This window comes from Staurois parvus, unplaced genomic scaffold (assembly GCF_062004578.1).
Source record: "Staurois parvus isolate SC_StPar_1 unplaced genomic scaffold, SC_StPar_1.0 ptg000071l, whole genome shotgun sequence".
In the NCBI taxonomy this organism is placed as follows: Eukaryota; Metazoa; Chordata; class Amphibia; order Anura; family Ranidae; genus Staurois; species Staurois parvus.
Window position 1 is genome coordinate 2,363,549 of NW_028317867.1, and position 23,195 is coordinate 2,386,743.

At 38.4% G+C, this 23,195-nt stretch overlaps 1 protein-coding gene across 3 annotated transcripts in view; it reads left to right on the forward strand.

The window, feature by feature from the left end:
- Positions 1–10,130: 10,130 nt before the first annotated feature.
- The window catches only part of PDGFRA (platelet derived growth factor receptor alpha), a 44,932-nt gene continuing 31,867 nt past the window's right edge, over positions 10,131–23,195 (forward strand). The window contains exon 1 of one of the 3 annotated variants that reach the window (XM_089669256.1): positions 10,131–10,277. The gene's annotated coding sequence lies outside the window, so the exon portion shown is untranslated. Of the gene's footprint in view, positions 10,278–10,316; positions 11,130–23,195 lie in introns of those variants that run through there. The other 2 variants (XM_089669258.1, XM_089669257.1) reach the window with 2 other exon arrangements.

Below are 23,195 nucleotides of genomic sequence, written 5' to 3' on the forward strand. Positions count from 1 at the left end.
GGCAGGTTAGGGTAGTATAGTTGCAGGTTAGGGTAGTAGAGTGGCAGGGTAGGGTTGGTTTTGTTGGGGCACAACTAAAATCTGGGGGGCACAGCCCACCCCAGCACCCCCCTATATGCGGCCATGATTGCACAGGAATTTGTGAATGTTTATGGGCATTTATGTGTGTCAATATTTTTTTCTGCCCTAAAACTCCTCTCAAAAACACACTTGTGATGTGTTTTTCAGTCCTACAACATTCCTCTGCAAATATGCCTGTAAACGTCCAAATGGGCATGGATAATAGGCTAACATAAAGTTGCTTAAACCGACTACAGAATAAAATGCCAAGCCTGTCTAAGCAGAATTTCTATGCCCAGTGTGCATTAGACCTACAGGACTAAATGTACTGTTATTTTAGAGTCTGGTAGTTTCTGGAGAGATCTATAAGTTACTGTTTCTGCAATATCAAACCTCCTTGGCCATTAGAAAGTGGCCCCAAACCCCCTGCTGGATTTTAAATCTATTTTAAAATAAAATGAATGCAACAGAAGGGGCTGAAACACCTGAAACTACCAGATGGACAGGAACAGAGTCGGAAACTATGCCAGGGAGAACTAGCTGCTGGACCAACATGTAAAAAGCCAGTGGTTGACTCAACCAATTAAACTCCACCTATGACTGAAATATAATTTATATGTGGACAGGAGCTTTAACCACTTGTCCTCTGGAAAATTTTACCCCCTTCATTACCAGGTTATTTTTTGCTATTCAGCACTGCACTACTTTAACTGACAATTGCACATGGTGACACTATATCCATATAACTAGGGTAATGTTGTCCTGGTACTCAGAGGAGCAAAGGAGTGTTGAGGTATTTGCCATATGAAAAATGGCATTGTTTTCAGAGGGTGGCCGACTCTTAGAACTGCATTGTGAAAAGGTGTAATGATACATAACCATATGTAACACTACAAAACATAAAGCACATCTTGCACAAATTTTACCCCCTTCACAATCAGGCCATTTTTTGCTATACTGCACTACTTTAATTGGCAATTGCACACTGTCAAGCAACACCGTGCGCAAAATAAATTTATATCACTTTTTCACACAAATAGAGCTATTGGTGGTATTTGATCACCACTAGGCTTTTTAATTTTTATTATATAAACAAAAAAATTAAAATTTTGAAAAAAAAAATTTTTTTTTACTTTCTGCTGTAAAACATATCCAATAAAAAATATTAATTTATGCCAAAATGTATTTTGCTACATGTCTTTGGTGACAAAAAAATCTCAATAAGTGTATATTATTTGGTTTGCATGAAAGTTATAGCATCTACAATATGGGTTATATAGTGGAACATTTATTTTTTTATTTTTTTATACTAGCAATGGCAGTGATCAGCGACTTGTAGTGGGACTGTGATAGTGTGATGGGCTATCTGACACTACCTGATGCTGGCTGGGAGTACACTAACTGACTAATTGATACTGACATCAATTGTGATATTGATACAGTGATCAGTGCTAATGCTATACACTGTCACTGTACTAATGACACTGGCTGGTAAGGGGTTAACATCTAGGGGTGATCAAGGGGTTAACTGTACTAATGACACTGGCTGGTAAGGGGTTAACATCTAGGGGTGATCAAAGGGTTTACTAAGCGATTGTGTTGTTTTTTTCCCCTACTTTACAAGGAATAATAAAACAGCAAGATCATCTGTCAGTGGGAAGAGCTTTGTGTTGTTTATCAACACAGAGCCCTCTTCCATGAATCACAGAGCCAATCAGCAGGTCCTGGCGATCAATTATTGGCTGGGAGCCACTTATCTACTTGTGCTGTAACAAATCACAGCACATCCGGGGTGACGGGGTGCACGCCCCCTACCTGGAAGCACTGGTCATGTATCAGATATGTGATTGAGCACAGGGGGAGGAGGCCCAGATCTGCATGTTTGAAGGACCTTGATCTGCATGTTTGACGGAACTGCTGCCCCTCCTGCAGTAAATGTGGGGCAGTCTGCAGGCGATTAATGAAAACTATAAGCTTGTGTAGCACTACCCTCATAAGGGCTGCTGGATGATTTGAATTGTGTCCCCTTAAGCTTTGCACGGCCAAGCAATACGCCTTTGCCACACTTTGCACACTGGAGTCAGTAAACAGACCTTGAGCTTGGTATTGTGATCTTATTAAGTGGTTAAATTTGGATAGGGTCTAGGGGTATATGGGATGCCAGAGGAACTGTAGAATTTGAAGACAACTCCTTAGCAACTACGTACAAAATTCAGATTAGCAACAGTCTTTTCTTTAAGAGCTCCAAAGTCTCTTAGATTGTACCTCCTCAGAACCTGGATGATTCTTTCTCTTTACCCAGCAGCTGCATGAGGGTATCCCTGAGAAAGAGGGCCCAAGAAATGTTATTTTACACCACAGTCCCAGCTGAGAAGCTAGTTGGGTCTTGCACCTGATTGCCGTCTCCCCTTATCTGGCCCAGGGAGTGTAAGAGTACTCATACTGTCTTCTCCTGTTAGCTTGGTGGTTGGTGGCTGCCTTCAGGCCTTACTCTGGGCTCACTTCTTCCTTGCTATACAGTTTGTCCTCCCTGGGAGATGTTGAGGCAGTGGAGATCCTCTTCTTCAGTGACCTGTCTGTAGGTAGGCTCCTCTCCCTGTGGCCCCCTCCCAGGCTCCACACTCCAGTCTTCCTCAATCCATCTTCCACCCAACACTGCACACCTCCCCAGGCTATGCCACATTTGAGGGTTGCCCTGGTCACCATGCCCAGCTGCCTGCGAGGAGATTGGCAAAGGACCCTCAAAGATGCAGATCTGGGCCTCCTCCTATCATCCACCCCTATTCCAGGAAGCTCTCAGGTTTCTGGAAAGGTGGGAGGACTCCAGAAGCCCTGATCTGTTTGAGCCTTCCAGCCTGTCCTGAGGTAGCCTCACTCCCCAGGCTGACTAATCCCCAGGTTGATACTCAACCTCTATCTAACATAATATCTAACTAACCTGGAGGGCATTACACTTGCAAAAACAAATAGTTGTTTAGAAGCTAGTATAGTGGTTATGTGGCTAGCATGTTTGTCTTGCAACAAACTGATGAGTGAGGAAGAGTTCATTTATGAGGAAAAATCAGCTGAACTGAATGTATTCTCTCTTGAGATTAATGGGGGATATGATCACCATGCAGAAATAAACAATTAGTCCATATATTAAACTTAGAGTTATTCACTTAAAGGTCATCACAAAGTATAAAGGTACACTCTTTACTTTTGGAGGAAAAGAAATTTAACCTCCACATATAGAAAGTCTTCTTCACAGTAAGAGCTGTGAATATGTGGAAATAAGCTCCTTCAAGAACTAGTTCTGGCCATTAGATTGTTTTAAAAAAGGACTGGGTGCATTCTCAAATACACAAAATATAACTGGGTACTAGCATTTATAGATAATAACACTGGAGATTGTCAATCCAGGGAGTATCTGACTGCCTTCTGGGGGATCAGGAAGCAATTTATTTTTCCCCTGCTGGAGAAAATTTGATTTATTGGGGTTTTTGGGCTTCCTCTGCACCAAGTGTCAGTATAAAATTCTGTATATGCAGGCTTTCTAAATATTTTTTCTGTTTATTTTTTTTCTATTAGTTGAACGAGATGGATTTGTGTCTTTTTTCAAGTTAACTATGTACAGTACCTATGTAACTTGTGTCTTGAGTAACTTCTCTATTACGGGTACTGGAATTGGACATTTATCCATGTGCTTTCTTGGGTGTCCCTCCACAAATGCGATGATTGGCCTTCTTCTAAACTGTCCCTAGATCAGGTATGCATATTTGAATCACTGTGGAAAACATGACATTGTTCAATATATTTAGCTGCCACCCTTCAGGACCTTACAAGCACCCTGGTGATTGACCCAAAGGTAGGTGTCCACATCACCAAGCATTGCCATAGGCAACCAAAGAAAGACTCTTTTACTCTGCAGTGAAGAAGCCTGTCACATGACTATAGATTAATTTATGACAATGAATGGGGTTGTTAGCTAGAGAGGAGTAGGGCATATTGTTTTTTGAGGAGTTTTGCTGGCTGAGCACATTGCATCTTTTTGTTTTTTACCTGTTTCTTTTTCTCTCTTCCTCACTTTTTTGTATCTCTTCCTTTTCTATCTCTTTCTGTCTGTCTTTCCAGCTCTCACTCATATTTGTTTATCTTCCACGTTTGGCTTGCATTTGTGGCTTTATGGCAGCCAACTGGAGCCTGAAAGAAACGGGAGATAGCTGGTAAAGACCAGGGTAGAACAGAGGTTTGATAAATCAACATTGCAAGGAAGAAGGAACCCTGAGATAAATAAAGGTTAGAAGTTTCCATAGTGGTGCAGGTACTGCAGGTGGAGATTCTCAGTTCCTGAGGCAACCCTGATATGCCTCCAGGGAATTTGGCAACAAAAATTAAGAGGTAACCATTCCTAAAGGTTTTTTTTTACTGCAGTCGTGTTCCCATCATGGAGATTGCCCTTTACTTCAGTGAGAGCTGTGAAAATGTGGAATAGACTCCCTCAAGAGTTGGTTCTGGCTAGCTCAGTGGATTGCTTCAAAAAATGACTGGATTATTTCCTAGATACACAGAATATAACTGGATACTAACATTTAGAGGTAAAGTTGATCCAGGGAATATCCGAATGCCTCTCGGGGGATCAGGAGGAAATTTTTCCCCTGCAGGAGCAAATTGGATCATGCTTTGCTGTTTTGTTTTGCCTTTCTCTGGATCAACTGTGGGTATAGGATTAAAACTTTTTTTTTTTTATGTTTGAACTGGATGGACATTTGTCTTTTTTCAGCCAGACTATCTATGTAACTTCATGTCCAAAGGATGTAAGTGAAATTCTCCCCAAAATAGAGGAAATACCACCTGGACGGTTGTTACCATTGAAAAATTTCCCCAACCTGCTGCACAAAACAAAATTTTGGTTTTCCTTGTCTTGATGGCAACAGCCATGAGAACAATCAACTGTGTTACTTGGTCGTGTCTGCAGGTTTTCTGAGGCTGCTGCAGCCATGTGAAGCACCTTTAGGTGCCTGAAATTTATACCTGCAACAATTTTCTATTTTGTTCTAGAGACAGGGTATCTCTATATATCTCTTTATATATATTCAGCTTTCCCATAAAACAGGAAAGATCTGAGACAACAAAATTCCACAGGAATGTTAAGTGCTGAAGATGGAAAACTTTCTGTTTCTTTAGCTTGGCTAGGCAAACTGGAAGATTTCTCAGCATGTCCAGGGTCACAAGCAACTAATATGAAAATAAAACTATCTCTTGTGACAGTTTCATAATGCCTTGTGTTTTTCTTGATTTGTATCAGATCTCTGCTACAGCTAACATCCCAGTATTACACAGTGTTAGCCACACAGGAACTTATCAGGGTGAATTAGCCTTTATTTTGGGAGGAATCATTTTTGCCAGATTCGGCCATGAATGTGTATACAAGATGGTGACAGAGATCCCCCTGGGCTAATATGGAACCTAATTTCTATATGCTGCTAACACCCTATCCTCTACCTATAAGTTGACAAATATAAATGATAAAATAGTGGTGTAGCGCTGATAACTAAATGTGCAAACTCCACAATAATAAGATAAAAAAGGACGTTGTTGCGTATGAGCATACCCCTCATGATTACGTGCTTTAGCACGAAACGCGTCGAGGAGGAGCTGTACACAGTGACGTCATGCCACTGCGACCACGTGGAGGTCCGGCGGCCATCTTAGAATCGTATATGGTCAGTGTTTTTCATGTTTCTTGTTACGTGCATTTAATTTAGTAAAAATACTTTGGAATACTGCAGTATGGGCTTCCCTCTTTTTGGCTCTTTATGAGCGGATACTGATGCAGAGCCCATTCTGGAGGATGGCTTGAGGTGCTGCAGATTACCCAGGGGAAGGGGATACATCTCTCTGACCAGACCAGGCTGCTCATACCCTAAGGGGATCTCCAGCAGACAACACCATATATATAAATGCGTATTACAATTATGCATCTGGTGAGTGCGTAATCTTTACATACTCACGGCACATCACCTATATATGGATCACTTACCTGAGATCTTTCAGATGGATCTTCACGTTTTAGCACTTTTATGAACATTTTTAACAATATATATGTGATCAGATATCTAGCTCCATTTAGTGCTCACCATTACCACACGTTTAACACTCTGATGTATATTTGCACTTTGTCACTTTATTTACCACATATATGTGATTTGTGCATTCATATGGATATATATATATATATATATATATGTAAGATTGCATTTATATTCATTTGTGGTTTTAGTGCTGCACCTTTTCTGACTTTGATTACTTTGGAGGTTGTTTTGGTTTGCCTTTTCGGTGCATTGGCTGCTTATGGTTGTTTAGCGCTCGCTTACCTTACTTTATATACTTAGGGAAAAGAAACAAATTGTTGTGTAGTAAAAAGCAGCACATATTCAACACATTAACACTAGTTATGCACATAGTTAAACCCTTGATTGTCCCTAAATGTTAACCCCTTCCCAGCCAGTGCTATTAGTACAGTGATAGTGTATATTATTAGCACTGATCATTGTATTAGTGTCACTGGTGATGTCAGTGTCATTTAGTCAGTTCCCACAAAGTGTCACTTAGTGCCAGATTGCCCATCTCACTGTTACATTCCCACTATAAGTCGCTGATTGCCACCATTACTAGTATATAAAAAAAATCCAGTTTATATACCATAGCTTGTAGATGCTATAACTTTCACACAAACTAATTGATATACACTTATTGGGATTTTATTTTTACCAAAGATAGAATACATTTTGCCCAAAATGTATGAAGAAACTTGATTTTTTCTCTATTTTTTATTGAATATGTTTTATAGCAGAAACTAAAAAAATATTGTTTTTTTCTTCAAAATTCTTGGTTGAAAACCCAGTGGTGATCAAATGCCACCGAAAGAAAGCTCTATTTGTGTGACAAAATTATCTAAATTTCATTTGAGTACAGTGCTGCATGACTGTGCAATTGCCAAATAAAGAAACCACGGCACACGTCGCTCCTGTCAGCCTGATTCTACCTGTCAAGGGACTAGCTCTGCACACATTTCCAACTCTGGCTCGGGGGCTTTAGGATCACATGGCTTCCTCAGGAGGATGTGATTGGACACCATCACGCTTATGCACTGTTTATATAGCGGTCTATGGAAATTTTGTTGTGGTCTATTTGTAATCTATTCGTTGGTCTGTGGCCATTTTCTTGAAGCCTATCTACAGCTATGATCGATTCAACCATAGATGATAAACACATACTGCTCACACCAATGGCTTTGCTCTAACCCTACAAACACCCTCGCTTATATCATCATAGATTCCATTTATATTTAATGGAATCCTCACTATTCGCTCATTGTAGATACCCCTAAAACAATGAAAATGAAACTAAAACTTTAATAAACAGGTATTATCAAATGGTGGAGGATTTAGTTTTATGAAGATCACTTATTTGGGAAGATATTTAAAATATAAAATAGAATATATCACTATTCAGAGACTTTAAACACATGATCATTTGGATGCATTAAATGTTAACTGTAGAATTTATTTCACGTTAATTGTGATATTGTTGATTTTTAGTTTATTGGTAGGTAGCGCTGCACTGTATTTTTTTATATTTCACAGTTGTGTACACAGTATGAGTATGTGGTTAATGTAAGCTGCGTTTGGTAGTTATATTGATAATTTTTTCGGTAGAGTGTATTTTATTGCTTGTGAGACTTTTTGATTATATTAGTGGGCAATTGACACTGCTGATATTGGATGACAATATTGTTCTTTTTACTATACTGGAATAAATCTATATCTTTTATTGGAACTAATTACTTGGTCATTCTAACAACAAGCCCATGCCCTTGAGCACTGTTTCTTTGGACCTCTCTCATCACTGTTTCAAGTGTGACACCAGCAGCTGAGGATGGATTGGCTTTCAATAGCTTTGGGGATTCAGTGCTTGGAACTCTCGGTCACACATTTGCAAATACATGTGTAAGGTGCAGAACCTCTTCATGGCACCCCAGTATTTTCTGCAGTTGCTAACTCTATACATTTTGAAAACCCCCATAGTAGGATCACATGTATAATAATGGATAGATGGAGGGCAGGTAAGCCTGGAGGGAGTCCATCTCCTTCTTAATGGCACAGGGGTGTACTGGACACCCAGCATGTAGCACAATGGCAGCAAAGTTGTCCACTGTGACCCCTCACCAATATATCAACAGTGCAACAAATGGCCACTGCTCCAAGCTATAAAAACCATTGCTTCCACACAAAGAGACCTTCTCCCCAGCATTTTGGCAATGAACATACTTTTCTATGTAGGCAATGGCAGCTTTCCATAGAAAATGAACTGTAAGGGCCTGCTCCCACATTGTATTGTGCTGTAACACACACATTTTCATGTATTGAGGTTCATTATGGTGCCTTCTATTAGGCAGTTCATTTGAACTGAAAGTGCTGGAACCCACAAAAAAAAAAAGGTCTTGCTGCATTTTATTTGCAGCACAATGCTCTATAATACACTTCATGCATTGTGGTGGACACCACAGTGCAGCTGTCTTGCAGAGGTACAGAAGGATGCCATTTTTTTAAAATGGCACTGCATTGCTCCAAGGGCCAAACAGTCTATTGCTACATGTTGTAGTAATTTGCATGTTTTATCCTGCATTACTGCAACAGGCTGGTGTTAACTAGCCCCGAGACTTTACACACATTTTGTTTTCATTTACCTAGAATTAGATTAGCTGATGTAAACTAAAGGTTCAAATGCTTTAATTTAATTATTTTAATTAAAATATACATGATATTATACTTAGTACGCAAACAAGACAGCAAAACCATCTTTTAAAATGTCAGTATTGGAACATTAGTTTTAAAATTTCTTTATAATAAATATTTAATAATGCTAAAATAATTCATTGAGCAGAGTTTGAAATCAAAAACATATGGAAAAGGCATGATTGATTATGTAAGTATCATACACAAGCATGTTGCATATATAATGGTCACCCTAGCAGCAACAAAAGTGGCATATTGCCATGTGTCCTGCACATTGTTTAGAAGCAGATCGGTATCCTGTGTTAGCATTCCTGAGCAAAATCTGCTCATACATTAGCCTCCAATGATTTCCTGAAAAAACATATGGAAGCAATAGTATGGCTCTGCAGTCACCCCAGCTGAAGATATATTAGTGGAGAGTAAGCAAAGAGCTGCTGCTGGCTATGTGCAAACCAAGCAGGACCCCATGTACATTCACCGATATGTGCTGCTAGCACATTCACTGCTCTTATTTTTGCTTTACAAACACATGGAAACATTACTACAGTGAAATAAAACAAACACAAAAAAACATACACAAAAGAAAAACATAATGTTATAATAAACATAAAAACATTTAATTACGCACTAACACACCCAGTCCCACTGCATTAATAACGTTGCATATTTATTAAGAGCATTTGTTAGAGAATATAGCCAACTAATATATATTAAAAAGCCCATTGTCCAAGTTGAAGTGTATTTATTTAAACATATGGTTATGATTACAGCAAATCTCCAGTGCCTTGCTGGTTAATTTTGGAGCAACAGCGCCCCCTGCCAACCAAAACAAGGAAAGAGTCTGGAAACTTTTAAAGAGTTCTGCTGAAACTAACTGTGCTTTTTATAATCTATATTTTATAATCCTGGTTCTGAAAGAGTATAAAATCTCCATTTTCTGTCTGATTTTGTACCAGGATAGTCTGATGATATTCACAAAGCTGTGTCTCATGAATTGTATTTTGGGCTGTATGGGCAGACAAGGACAACATAGAACAAAGGCAAGTAATGAGTTTAGTTCTTTCTGTGTAATGCTGTCCAACCAGCAGTGTTTATGGTAAAGCTTTGCAATCCACATTACAGCAGTGAAAGGCTTGTTTGTAGCCAGGCTGTATAGCTGGAAGTGTTTGTGTATGAAAAAGTCAGCTAGACTAGGGGGAGGGCTTTATTCCAGATGCTGTCTCCTATTGTGAAGGAGGGGAGGAGGTCTGACATCTATGAGGGTGATTAGTTTTTTTGGAAGGATGGGCTATCGCACTAAATCAATTCCAAGTCTCGGGGCTCCACTCTATTACAGCTCCATCTAGAAGAAGGCTGGTCACCAACTCTCTGACATATCCACCTATTTTATTTCATTCAGCATAGGTTACATATTGCTATTTACTGTATACTGAAAAGGTAAGAGTTTATCTGCTTGCATATAAATATTTCTTGCAATCATAATTTTGCTTGATGACATCATGATAGTTCCTTAAATTTGGCAGAACCCATACCTACAAGTGGCAGACAACTTTTTGGAGGTGTTGACATCCTCCATCTTATTAGACCAATGAGGCGATATAATTGGCATCTGGGTTTTATTAGGCAGTTATAAAGTTTATGGTGGCTTCAGGTAGGGCACTGTGTAAAACCCATAATAGTTATTAAGTTGTGAAGAGCCATTGGGTATGCAGATAGCTCTCAGAAGTCAGGTTTCTAGAGTCCAGGAATAGTTTGGCAGCTGCTCTTGGACTTGTATGAACGCTCCTGGTTGTTTGGGATGGATATGAATTGATGTTGGTGGAGATACCTCCTTCAAGTCTACTCTGGGAACTTCATAAGGATGTAGAGGACGCCAAGCTGTTCCCATCATGATGGTCTTCTGCACCATGGATGTACAAAGAAGGATTGCCTTGCTGGAGATGGACTGAGGAAGGACTACATCTGTCCGCCTGGGGCTCCTTTGGATGGTTCTTCTTTAAGGCTTGCTTGTATTTTTTCCTCTGGGGCACCAGCAATTCTCGGCTAATGACAACCACATTGAGAAGGGGGAAGGCTCCTCCATAGTTTTGGAACGTGGATTTCTGGAATTGAGAGCTGGATTCGGGGTCTCGTTCAGGATTTGGGAATTGTTATCCAAGTGCACCGACATCAAGGTTCAAATTGTATGAGATCATTGAATTTAAATTGCGGAAAACACTCATATAACACGGATTACTGATTAATATTTGGAATTCTTGGGTATACCTTGAACAATATAACGGAAGAGTGGTAAGTAGCAACAGTTATTGGTGTTGTGTTGTTGTATATAGCGGTTGAGCTTGAAAGAAGGTAAACTTGGTCAAAATGAATGATGCAATAAGTTTGAACCATGCAATCGATACTTTGTAAATATACTTTTCACTTTCGAGCTACAGTGACCTGTTTTATATTCTAGAGTTACCATAACCTTACTTTGTTACCCCCCCCCCTCCCCCCAGGTTATTATAAACTACATGCTGTTCCCTCCTTGGCTGCTATACCCTCACTTTGTATCTTTCCCTCCTTAGCCAGTATAACTCCACTTTGTCATCTACAATCCTTGGCTACTATTGCCTCACTTTGTAACTTTTCTTCCTTACCCAGTCTAACTTCACTTTGTAATTTTCAATCTTTGCTACTATTGCCTTACTTTGTAACTTTTCTTCCTTAGCCAGTCTAACTTCACTTTGTAATCTTCAATCTTTGCTTCTATAGCCTCAATTTGTATCTTTCCCTCCTTAGCCAGTATAACTTCACTTTGTAACTTGCCATCCTTAGCTACTATAACCTCACTTTGTAATTTTCCCACCTTAGCTAGTATAAGCTCACATGGCAACTACCCTTCTTTGGCTACTATAACCCTACTTTGTAACTTTCCCCTCTTTGGTTACTATAACATTGCTATATAACCTTCATTCCTTTCTTGGCTACTATACCCTCACTTTGTAACTTTCCCTTCTTAGCCAGTATGGGTCTACTTAGTAACTTACTATCCTTAGCTACTATACCCTCACTTTGTAACTTTCCCTTCTTAGCCAGTATGGGTCTACTTAGTAACTTACTATCCTTAGCTACTATACCCTCACTTTGTAACTTTCCCTCCTTAGCCAGTATGGGTCTACTTAGTAACTTACTATCCTTAGCTACTCTAAACTCACTTTGTAACTATCCCTCCTTAGCCAGTATAACTCCAGTTTGTAACTTACAATCCTTAGCTACTATAACCTCCAATTGCAACTTTCCTTCTTTGGCTAATATAACCTTACGCTGTGACTTTCCCTCTTTGGCTACTTTAACCTTACCATGTAACCTTCATTCTTTTCTTGGATTCTATACCCTCACCTTTTTATCTTTCCTTGCTTGGCTAATATAACTCCACTTTGGGACTTTTCTTTGCGTGTTTCTGTAAAGTGTACATAGGGATTTCCCTCCTGTGCAACTTTAACCTTACTTTCTGACTTTTCTTACTTTGCTATTACTATTTTTTGTGACTTTTTGGGCTACTATAACATTAGTATGTAGAGATCCCTCCTAAGCTGCTATAGGTTTTCTTTGTGACTCTCTCTACTGGACCAGTATAACATCACTATGAATATTTACTTTGTGCTGCTGACTTGTGGCTTTTCCTCCTCCTTGACTACTATCATGAACTAACTTGTAGTTTCACCTCCTGAGGAATTAACTAATTCAAGTATGATTTTTTTCCTTTGACCATTTTTAATATGAGTTGATTTTTCTCTTCTTATATTGTAAAATAATCTAGTCCCCCCCACCCCATTTCCTATAACCTCTTCCCCAATGCTCTACATGTCTAGTGCTTGCTGTTCAGGTTTATGTGCAGTTGTGCCATTCAGCATCTTTCACTACCACTTGTTTGCATCCTCTTGCCATGTCAATTGTTTTTTAACAGTTAGTGGATGTCAAAGGAGTGAAAAGAGCTTTACATGTCGTTTCCAGTTCCCTGCTGTTCTCCAAAGCTGTTAAATCTCCTGAGAGCCCCCATTCCTCCTGTCACCCTAGCTGCCCCCTCTACTCTGATAGGGAGACCTTGGTTGGCATTCTCTGTGGCTCTGGAGTTCATCACCGGTCGGAAATGATAAGGGTGACTGTTCACAGCAATGCACATACTATGGGCCAGTGTTCTGGTGAGCTTCTTCTAGCATCAGATGAAATTCAGATTTATTGTGCTCAGCTTGGCAGGAACCGTCTAGTCATAGTCCAGGATATTTGGCTCTCCTGCTCTGTGTTGAACATTTTGGACAGCCTTTCTATAGGTTATCATCCAAGTTACATGGCTAAAGAAAATTAATTTTAAAGGCCAACCTTTTTTTTTTTATTAAGTTCACAAATACATCTTCCTCCAGGAAAATTTGAGAAGCTTTGGAAAATTTGCTTTGAAAATCTGGACTAGAGCATTGTAAATAAGCACTGTCTATATGTAAGGGTTATATCTTGTTGAGGGTGTAAATAGTACATATATTGTGTGGCTGCTCTAAGGAGGTCAGGTTTGTCCCCAAACTTTCCCTGGAAAACAAGTCTTTAGATGTCCAGTTGTCATTTCTTTGGTGGCTGTCATTACCTGAACACATTCTCAGGCTCAACTGGAAGGATCCTGCTTATAACAACTGAGCAGGGAAGAGATAAGATAAGACTGATCTCATTGAGGTCTATATAAAGGTTTAGGCAAGACACAGAACATCTGTTTGTGGAATCAGTCCTCAGACAAGGGACTTGCTATCCATTCACACCTCTCACTCCAGCCTGCCTTTCCTGCCTAGAGCCCATCTACACTGTTGTGTGCATACAGCTGAGATGATCTGATAGGCACTGTGCTATACATTGGTTATTGCACCAAGAAACACACATTAAATACTAAGCACAACCTGGAAGGAGAAGGAGCAGGGGGTGATAGGCTATGCATGGTATTAGGGGATATTGGATTAACAGTCACCATCAGAGGTGTGACAGCAAGAGATATTGAGAGGATAGGATTAACACTAATTATTTAGACAAGTTAATTAGGGAGGCAGGATAAACCCCTGATGTGTTCATTATAGTTCAAATAGAATGGGATAAAGAGTATGGGAAGTTGTCATAAGCACAAGTCTTGGAAGATGGCATGTCCTTTTAGCTGGAATAACCATCAATCAATGGGGTTGATTTGCTAAAGGTTAGTAACTGCTTACCTAGCAATGTGAGTTTAGTAAATAACTTATTACTCAATCAAGTGCAAAGGAAATAGCTGTGGATGACTGAAGGGCACACTGCTTCACCTTATTTACTAAGATCAGTGAACATTCACTTTGCTAAGTTAACAGGCTCTACTCCTTTAGTAAATCAATCTCATTAGCTGTGTTTGCATTAAAAAAAAAGCCATTTCAGAGTCCTAGTGGAGCCATTACACCATAATGGCATCATTGGGTTAGACATTGGAGGAGATTTACCAAAACAATCAGAATCTGGTGCAGCTGTGCATGGTAGCCAATCAGCTTCTAACTTCAGCTTGTCCAATTAAGCTTTGACAATAAAACATGGAAGCTGATTGGTTTCTATGCAGATCTGCACCAGATTTTGCACCATTCAGTTTTAGTAAATCTCCCCCATTTTGTAATTGAGATATACAGATGTCACTGGTATTGGTGTAAAAGGCAGCACAGTGGCTAAGTGGCTAGCACTTCTGCCTGGCAGTACTAGGGTCATTGGTTCGAATCCCAAGCACTGCACCACCTGGCTGAAGTTTGCATGTTTTTCCCATGCCTGTGTGGATTTCCTCCAGGAACTCCGGTTTCCTCCCACACTCCGAAGACATGTTGGTAGGTGACTTGGCTCCTGTCTACATTGGCCCTAGTATGTGTATGTATGAATGTGAGTTAGGGACCTTAGATTGTACACCCCTTGAGGGTTAGGGACTGATGTGAATGTACAATATATATGTAAAGCTCTGCATAAATTTATGGTGCTATATAAGTACCTGTAATAAAAATAAAATAAATTTGGGCGCCTGGGGTACCCATAAAACGGGAAAGGAATGATATTGGAGTAATTATGGCATAAATAAAGGATGTGAAGTTAGAAAAGCAGAGGGTGCTGGTGAGATAACTGCATCACTAGAGAATAGAAGATATGTGGATATTTAATTAAACATGAGGCAGAAAGGCTGATTTACTAAACAAATTGTTTTATGCCACAATCAAAATAATATTATGAGGCAGATTTATTAAAGGAGCTGAGAATATTCACTCAATAAATTGTGTGAATATTTACTTAGTTATTCAATATTTAAGGCTAATTTCTATTTCCTTATTAACTGGCTATTTAATATGAGCAATAAGTATTTCATATGATTAGCAATTTATTGAGGGAAAATTCTCAAGTACTTTTATAAACCGACCTCAGATTATAATTTCGATAGTGACATAAAAGGTAATCCTATGGGATTGATTTACTACAAGGGTTAATATTTCACTTAGCTTAGTGAATAAAGTGAAGCTGCAAAGTTTAAATACCCAATCAGGAAATGTTGCAGAAACAGGATTTTGCCTTGCACATGATTGGATAATTAACCTTGTTTGATAAGCTCAGTGAACATTCTCTTTGGTAGGTCAACCCCATTGTGCAGATATTTCCCTTTAACAAGAACTAACTGTAGGCTTTATATAGGTAAATGGAGCAGCCAAAGAAAAAAACTGTAATGTATCATCACTTGTACTGTAGAGACAACATAGGGGCATAAATATACACTTTTCATACAGAGGAACATTTCTGATCCTCTCCATCCAGCTGCTGCCTATGCCAAAAGTGAAGACGATTGCCTTGAAAATTTAGGCCTTGTACACACCATCCGTGCATGAAAACTGATGGAAACTGACACGCAGATTTCACTTGCAGAGAAATCAGTTTACATCAGTTTTCATGTGCGCTCCAATTAGTATAATGCATGTTGCAGATTCCTGTGCAGAAAAAATCTGCATACCAGTGTTTTGGTGTGAACAGGGCACATAAAGAACAATGAAAACCGACGTAAATTGATGTCTCTGCAAGTGAAATCTGTGCATCAGTTTCCATCAGTATTTCTGCACGTATGGTGTGAACAAGGCCTAATACATGTGTCCAGATCTACTTCTTCCAAGATGCAATGATCATGTTGATGATACAAATGTTAACAGATATTTATTTAATGCAAATGATTGTTTATTCAATCTTATGAGTATTGCCTACGGTAACCTTTGCTTCCATTGAAGTGGGGTGTTCTGGTATCAGGCAGGTCAGAATGTAGAGGACACTTTCTGGGCACTGTGTAGATGCAGATGGAAATATTGTGTAAACAAATTGATGGTATCAATGTTGGCTCTGGAGATTGCCAAAGTCTGATAGGGAAGGAGACACCAGATGACTGGTATGGAAGACATTATAGGCAGGCTACAATTACTCCCCCCTTCTTCCAGATGTGCCCTAGGAGAGGGGGGGTTATGCACTCTTCTCACTCTGACTGTGCTGGGGATGGGGGATGAGGACTGGCCCAGGGTGCTCTGGCTGTTATCCTGCAGATGCCTATTTTGTGAAAATCTACATGTATGGAAAAATATTGCAAAGGCAAAAAAAGCCTCTTCTTCCTGCCATCTCATAATTTATTAAAATAAGTCGGAACAAATCCTTATTTTAGCCCATTGGTTATATAGGGGTTGATTTACTAAAACTGGAGAGTGCAAAATCTGGTGCAGCTGTGCATGGTAGCCAATCAGCTTCTAACTTCAGCTTGTTCAATTAATCTTTGACCCAAAAAAAAACCTGGAAGCTGATTGGTTTCTATGCACAGCTGCACCAGGTTTTGCACTCTTCAGTTTTAGTAAACCATCCCCATAGTGTAAGGTGTTTTCAGCTGTGTTGTATTATTCCAAGTGTACTTTCCTCTGAGATAGATAACTTTGGGTAAAGAATTGTAAGAATAATCCAGCAGCAGTTCAATGAAGATAGACATTTTGGCACCAGTTCAGATATACAGTAGGACTCGATAGACACAAAAAAGAAGAAAAACAAATGAGCCAACATTGGTGTGGGCAGCTTGACATAATGATAAAGGGAGGCAGAGTTGGTTTGGGTGGTGCCTGACGGATGTGCAGGATAAGGCTGGAGCCACAGTCCAGAGGGGTCCCTGGAGAGGACTTGGGTGGACTATCAAGCCCCATGGGTCGCTCTTACAGTCTCTGCTGCCCTCTAGTGGCCGGTGCCGTACTTGCTTCTTCCTTGTCCCGTTCAAGGCTTAATAGCCGAACTGAACACAAATAAATAACCGGATTTGTTTATAAAAACGAAGTTTGTTTTTACCGGATTGAAATGTCCTTTTGAAACCTTTGCAAATAAGATGGATGGCTTTTCAATACACATTCAACTACCTATGTCGTGAAATTAGTAAATAATTCTGTGTATAATGATAATAGTTATTATTTTTACATTTGATCTAATATGTATTTATTTAATATGTCTCCAGTTTTGATCCAAAGCATATATATGCCACCGAAATATATATATAATTGGAGAAAACTAAAAAACAGCCAACATTTAGGAGACCTATTTAGGAAATCAACATTTTACATTTTTACATCAGATCAGCAAGGAAATATATTTTATTTCTGTTAAGAAACGTTGTTTCGTTGTGTTCAAAATTAATATATATATGTAAAGTATGTATTTTATAATATATATATATATATATATATATATATATATATATATACACGTTTTGGGATATATTAGTCCTACATTTATGAAACTGCATTATCGTGGCTAAACATCCGATATTTATAACACCATTTATATTCACAGTTATGGTTTCACTTTTTTTTAAACAAACAATTAGTATGCTTGCTGCTCTTGATATCTTTGGCTAGTAAATCACTGGAGAATCTATTATTATTATATCTGTTTTAATGGTCTTCTGAAAACTTTCCTATAATACCTGTAGCCTATCTATTTTTTTACTTTATAATAATAATAATAATAATAATAATAATAATAATAATAATATTGTTGTTATTTTGTATTTGGGCTGCCTCCTTATCTATTGAGACAATGCCCACTTCTTCCAATACCTGTTATCTGTTGTTAGGAGCCTCTTATTATATTAATAGCAGAATGAATGCCATGAAAGCTTTATTAGGATTTATCCCAGGCACTGTGTCTTATTGGTGTAGAAGGTGTCTGTGGTGTCACTTTGTCCCCTGCCTGGACCGCTGACAATGCTCGGTGACCCCAGCTTCTGCCTCTGGAAAATAAATTCTGATGTTTTGTCAGCTGGAAGAGACTTCAAGCAAATCTTCTCCTCTGCTCAATCCATTTACTGCATCTTCAAACCTGGCCGGTCCCTGATGACTGTTTAAAGTTCTTATATGGGGTCAACTAGACACACAGTGGTATCCATATGTAGCCATTGTACATGGAACGTCTGTTTTCAGGGTGTTCCCATATTTTACCTTTGATGAATGATTTGCTTCTGTATTGTCTCTTTTACATGTAAGATGTTACAATGAAAGAAAAGACAGTTTGTTAGACACATTGCTGGCAGTAAAAACTAAAACAATTCATATAGGCACGTGGCTGATTTATAGAAGGATCCTTCACATCCTAGTTGGTGATCACACAAACAACCAAACACATTTAAGAGAACACTTTTAACTCCACAAAATCTGAGTATTTGGAGTGGACATAGACTAAAGGAGCTACATCTTTGATAAATGACCCCTGATCTGCATTAGTTAACTATACTGCCTTTAAAACCAGAGTAGGGTCAGTTTTTGCTGTAGTTCTAAATTTGGAATTACAGGTAACCCTTATACAATGGGTTTATGTTACTAAAGGAGTGAAGCTGTTCACCTAGAAAAGTGAATGTTAGTAAAATGGGTGAAGCTGTGTTCACTTTGAATATCCAATTATGCTACCACATGATAGATTTAAGTGAATATACCCTTTTTTTTTGTAAAGCACTGTACAAACTGTTGGCACTATATAGTTAGTCTGGCTGAAAAAAGACAAAAGTCCATCCAGTTCAACCATTAAAAAAAAAAGTTATAATCCTATACCAACAGTTGATCCAGAGGAAACTAAAAACGAAAAACCCCCAGCAAAGCATAATCCAATTTGCTCCTGCAGGGAAAAAAATTCCTTCCTGATCCCTCGAAAGGCAATCAGATTATATATAAATTGTGAATAACAATAATAACAACAACAACAACAACACTACTCAAGTAATAAAATAATAATAATAACTATTATTCTATTTTTCTTCTTCATAACAGTATTATTATTATTATTATTATTATTAATAATAATAAATGTAAATCCAACATTTCATATTCCTGATATGTACCTGCTGCACCATGTACTTGAATGAAAAAGTATCCTGTTTTTTTTTTTTATTTCTTCCTCTGTGTGAAATCCCTGGTGTTCCTGCCAGTCCCTCTGCTTTTCTATTAAAAACTGACCACAAGCAGGAGAACACACTGGGAGTTATTTAGTAAAACTGGTCTGTGCAAAATCTGGTGCAGCTCTTCACTGGCACCAATCAGCTTCCAGATGTTATTGTCAAAGCTTAATTGAACAAGCTGAAGCTAGAAGCTGAATGGTTACTACGCACAGCTGCATCAGATTCTGAGTGCTCCAGTTTTAGTAAATCTACCCCACGGTGCTCAGTGCTCTAGCTATGCTGGGAACTCATCCTGCTTTCAATGATCAGACTTAATCTGACCTACCCCCCACCTGCAAAGGCTACTGGGAAGATCAGTATTCTGCTGTTTTCCCTCCCCTAGCTCTCTGATCTCTTATGCAGCAGATAATAGAGGGAATGTGATCACTTATGAAAAAGGGGAAATTATTTATAATGATTTTTATTTGTAGATTTTTATATCTATACACAAATGTTTTGTCTTCCATTTCTATTTTAAAATGAATGGGTTAATTTACAAGATGAGGGTTTACAATCACTTTAATAAGCAGTCTTTAGCAACCACAGTGATATGCTTGATTGATTTCATATATGGCATGGATAAACAGCTGGAATTGGCCATTAGAATGAAAAGTTATGCAATTGTTCTGTATTGGCATGTTAGCATTTATATAGTAAAGGATCATCGGTTTATTGATGTACATTAAGTGCAGGCTATAATAACAAATTGTAATTGAAATTGTAGTCACAATTAATCCTATCTGCATACATTAAATGAATACAGAATAAAGAGATGACACGAGATCTTGCAGATGGTGAAGATCATCTGGATGCAGCTTGTCCACTCACATGTATTTATAGCGTAACACTGCCCTCTACTGGTAACTATATATATTGCACACGAGCAATGTAAAATGAAAGGTGGGTTATTTCAGCAGTAGATGGCTGCTGTCAGTGTGTTTTGTCCACTGCTCATGACATTTTTTTCCTAACTAGATTTTCTATCCAAGATCTTAAAAGCTTTTCAGAATACATTATTCAGAGTGATCTCAGCCTTCGTGTTTGTATTTTATTTAACAATGAAGACATTGAAATGCTGTGTAGAAGTAAAGTTTGCATGCAACATAACACAGAGAAGTTGATGTCAGGCATACAGTGTCTGTAAGCTAGTTATTTTTTGTATTGCATTGTTTTTTTTCCTGATCACAATTTTTTTTTCTTATAGCATATGTCCAAATGGAAGAGTTCTAGTTTTAGCTATGATCAATTACAAACCTGGGTGCTTTCTTATTAAAATTGTAGTGATTTTGGTAACAAACAATATGCATTAGTAAAATGTCTTCCCTTAATTTCAGCTATCCTAGTTCCCATTTATTGCTTTATGTAATAAATAACTGGCAGCAATAATAAAATACATTACTTTCTTTTGTCTCTCAATTGGACCCATTCTGGTGTGATTCCTCAATGGCATGTGGAGCACTGTTTTTGTAATAAAATTGAATCCGCCAGCCAGGGGCGGACTAGCCATTTGAGTACTCGGGCACTACCCAAGGGCCCAGGGTCAGTAGGGGGCCCCATGAAATGCCCCTGGCATATTTTTTTAGGCTTTTTTGGGTGTGCTTTGAGTGTGGGCAAGGACACAGGGGCCCCATGATCTCCTATTGCCCGGGGGCCCCATGAGTTGTCAGTCCACTCCTGCCGCCAGCATTCTGTTAGAAAAGTGGTTTGTCTTTAAAAAAAAAACACGTCACAAAGGATTTATTTACTAAAGCTGGAGAGTGCAAAACCAGGCTCACTTTTACATAGAAACCAATCAGGTTCTGTTCACCGCTTGATTCTACATAGGAACCAATCAGTTTCCATGTTTTATTACCAAAGCTTAATTGAACAAGCTGAGGACAGAACCTGATTGGTTTCCATGCAGAAGTGAGCTTGATTTTGCACTCTCCAGCTTTAGTAAATAAACACCAAAATGACAAGTTATTCAGGATGGCAGTGTATAGTGAAGTAACCAGGTTCATTTCAGTAAACCATTAGTAACCACTCAAATGTCATCTTATAAAACACCTACAGGCTCTGCTAAACTTAGGCTGGCTATACATTATACAATTTTCTTTAGATTTACCAAAAAACATATAATATGAGGTCAAACCTAAACAACACTTTCAATTGTATCCAATTAGCCAGGCCCTTGCACTACATAGTTGAAGGTAAATTGAAAAGAAATTGGACAGAAAATTGTAAGAAAATTGTATAGTGTATGGCCAACCTTACTTATATAGATAGCAATTTTGGAAGATACATGTACATTATTTCTTTATTTACTATAGTCATATCTAAAAACAATTCTTTTTATTTTCTTATACTATATGAAATATTGATCATTAATATTTTCTTTTGCACCTAAATCAGTAGGTAGAGTCCTAGGTTCATTTTCAAATGTTCTAGGCTTTCCATTTGATTCTTAGATGTGAAAAGCCTACTGTTATGTAAAGCGCTGAGCAAACTGTCAGCGCTATATAAGTCCTGTATAATAATAATAATAATTTACAAAATGCTTTGCTGAAATTTGCACACACAAATCAATTAGGCTCGGTCTAAAATTGCATTTAGAGAAACTTCAGTGTCAAACAAAGCAGAATCTGCTGTGCTTGTCACTTAAGCTAATTCATAGTGCTGGAAGAATCCTTTGTCAAGTATTCAATGTTTATATATATATTGTATATACATACTGTGAATATACAGCAGATTAAAAACAAAAGTTCCAATGCTTATAGAATTGACTCAGAACCATTATAGTTTCCCATTAAAGCCTATTATGCCTATACCCAGCTTTATTCCTATGCTCATAGTTATCAGCAGCAAATTGCTAGTTATCTGTTAATTCTTCTTACTACTTTATGGCTGACATTAAACTTAACACCAAGCTAGGTGTGTAGAAATTTCTGTTTTTGGTGTATGAACAGAAGGGCAGATGCATTTATATGACCTTTATAGTATATCAGCTCTTTGTTATGCTTTTCTCAAAATGTACCATACTAATGTACCCAATTACTGCATTGTTCTTGCTTTCTGAAATGTGTTCTGGAAGGACAGCTGTGACCTGACTGGGGGCACTTTACATAACCTGGAGGATCATATATGACTTGTGTATTTTAGCTCTAAGGATATAGGTAACCCATTGTCCCAGGTAGTCCATATATCGTAAAGATCCACTACATGCAAAAATAAATAATTATTGAACGGTTTTGGGTAAAATCACCTACTAGACTTTTATTTATTGTGGTGCATCCAGTGGTGACATTCTTAAGGCTGTTCTGAAGGCATCATACTTTTACAGTTGGATTCCCCAGCCTTTTGACAATTCTGCACTATGGAGAATTCATGAAGGGGGAAGCCAATTGTCCTGTTGGTGACAATTTTGGTTTCAGGTTGATTTAGTGTGTTAGGTCTATGGTATAGAGGCACAATCCTTGCTATTCAAAGTTGACTGGATATGTTTGAGAAAGAGCAGCAGTTGTAACAAAAAGAGACAGTTTTATACATGATGATGTTGGTCCAGAAGTCTTGTTAGAGGGGGAGCATGACATGAGTCTATAACCTTTGTACATACACCCAACTGATATCTCTGCCCCTCCTACATAGTCACAATGAAGGTAGTATCATCTCATGGAGACACGTCCTCTGTTATGCCCCCAGCTACTTGGACCATTAAGAATGGATACACACAAATGAATGATTAAACCGAGAAATGCTTTTTTTCATCATTATGTTTCCCTTATACTGTTTTTAAAAATATTAATGTGATAATAAAAAGGTTTCTGTGAAAGTTTTAGTGTAGTGTGGTAGTCAAGTATTGCATTTATTATAGAGGTCCT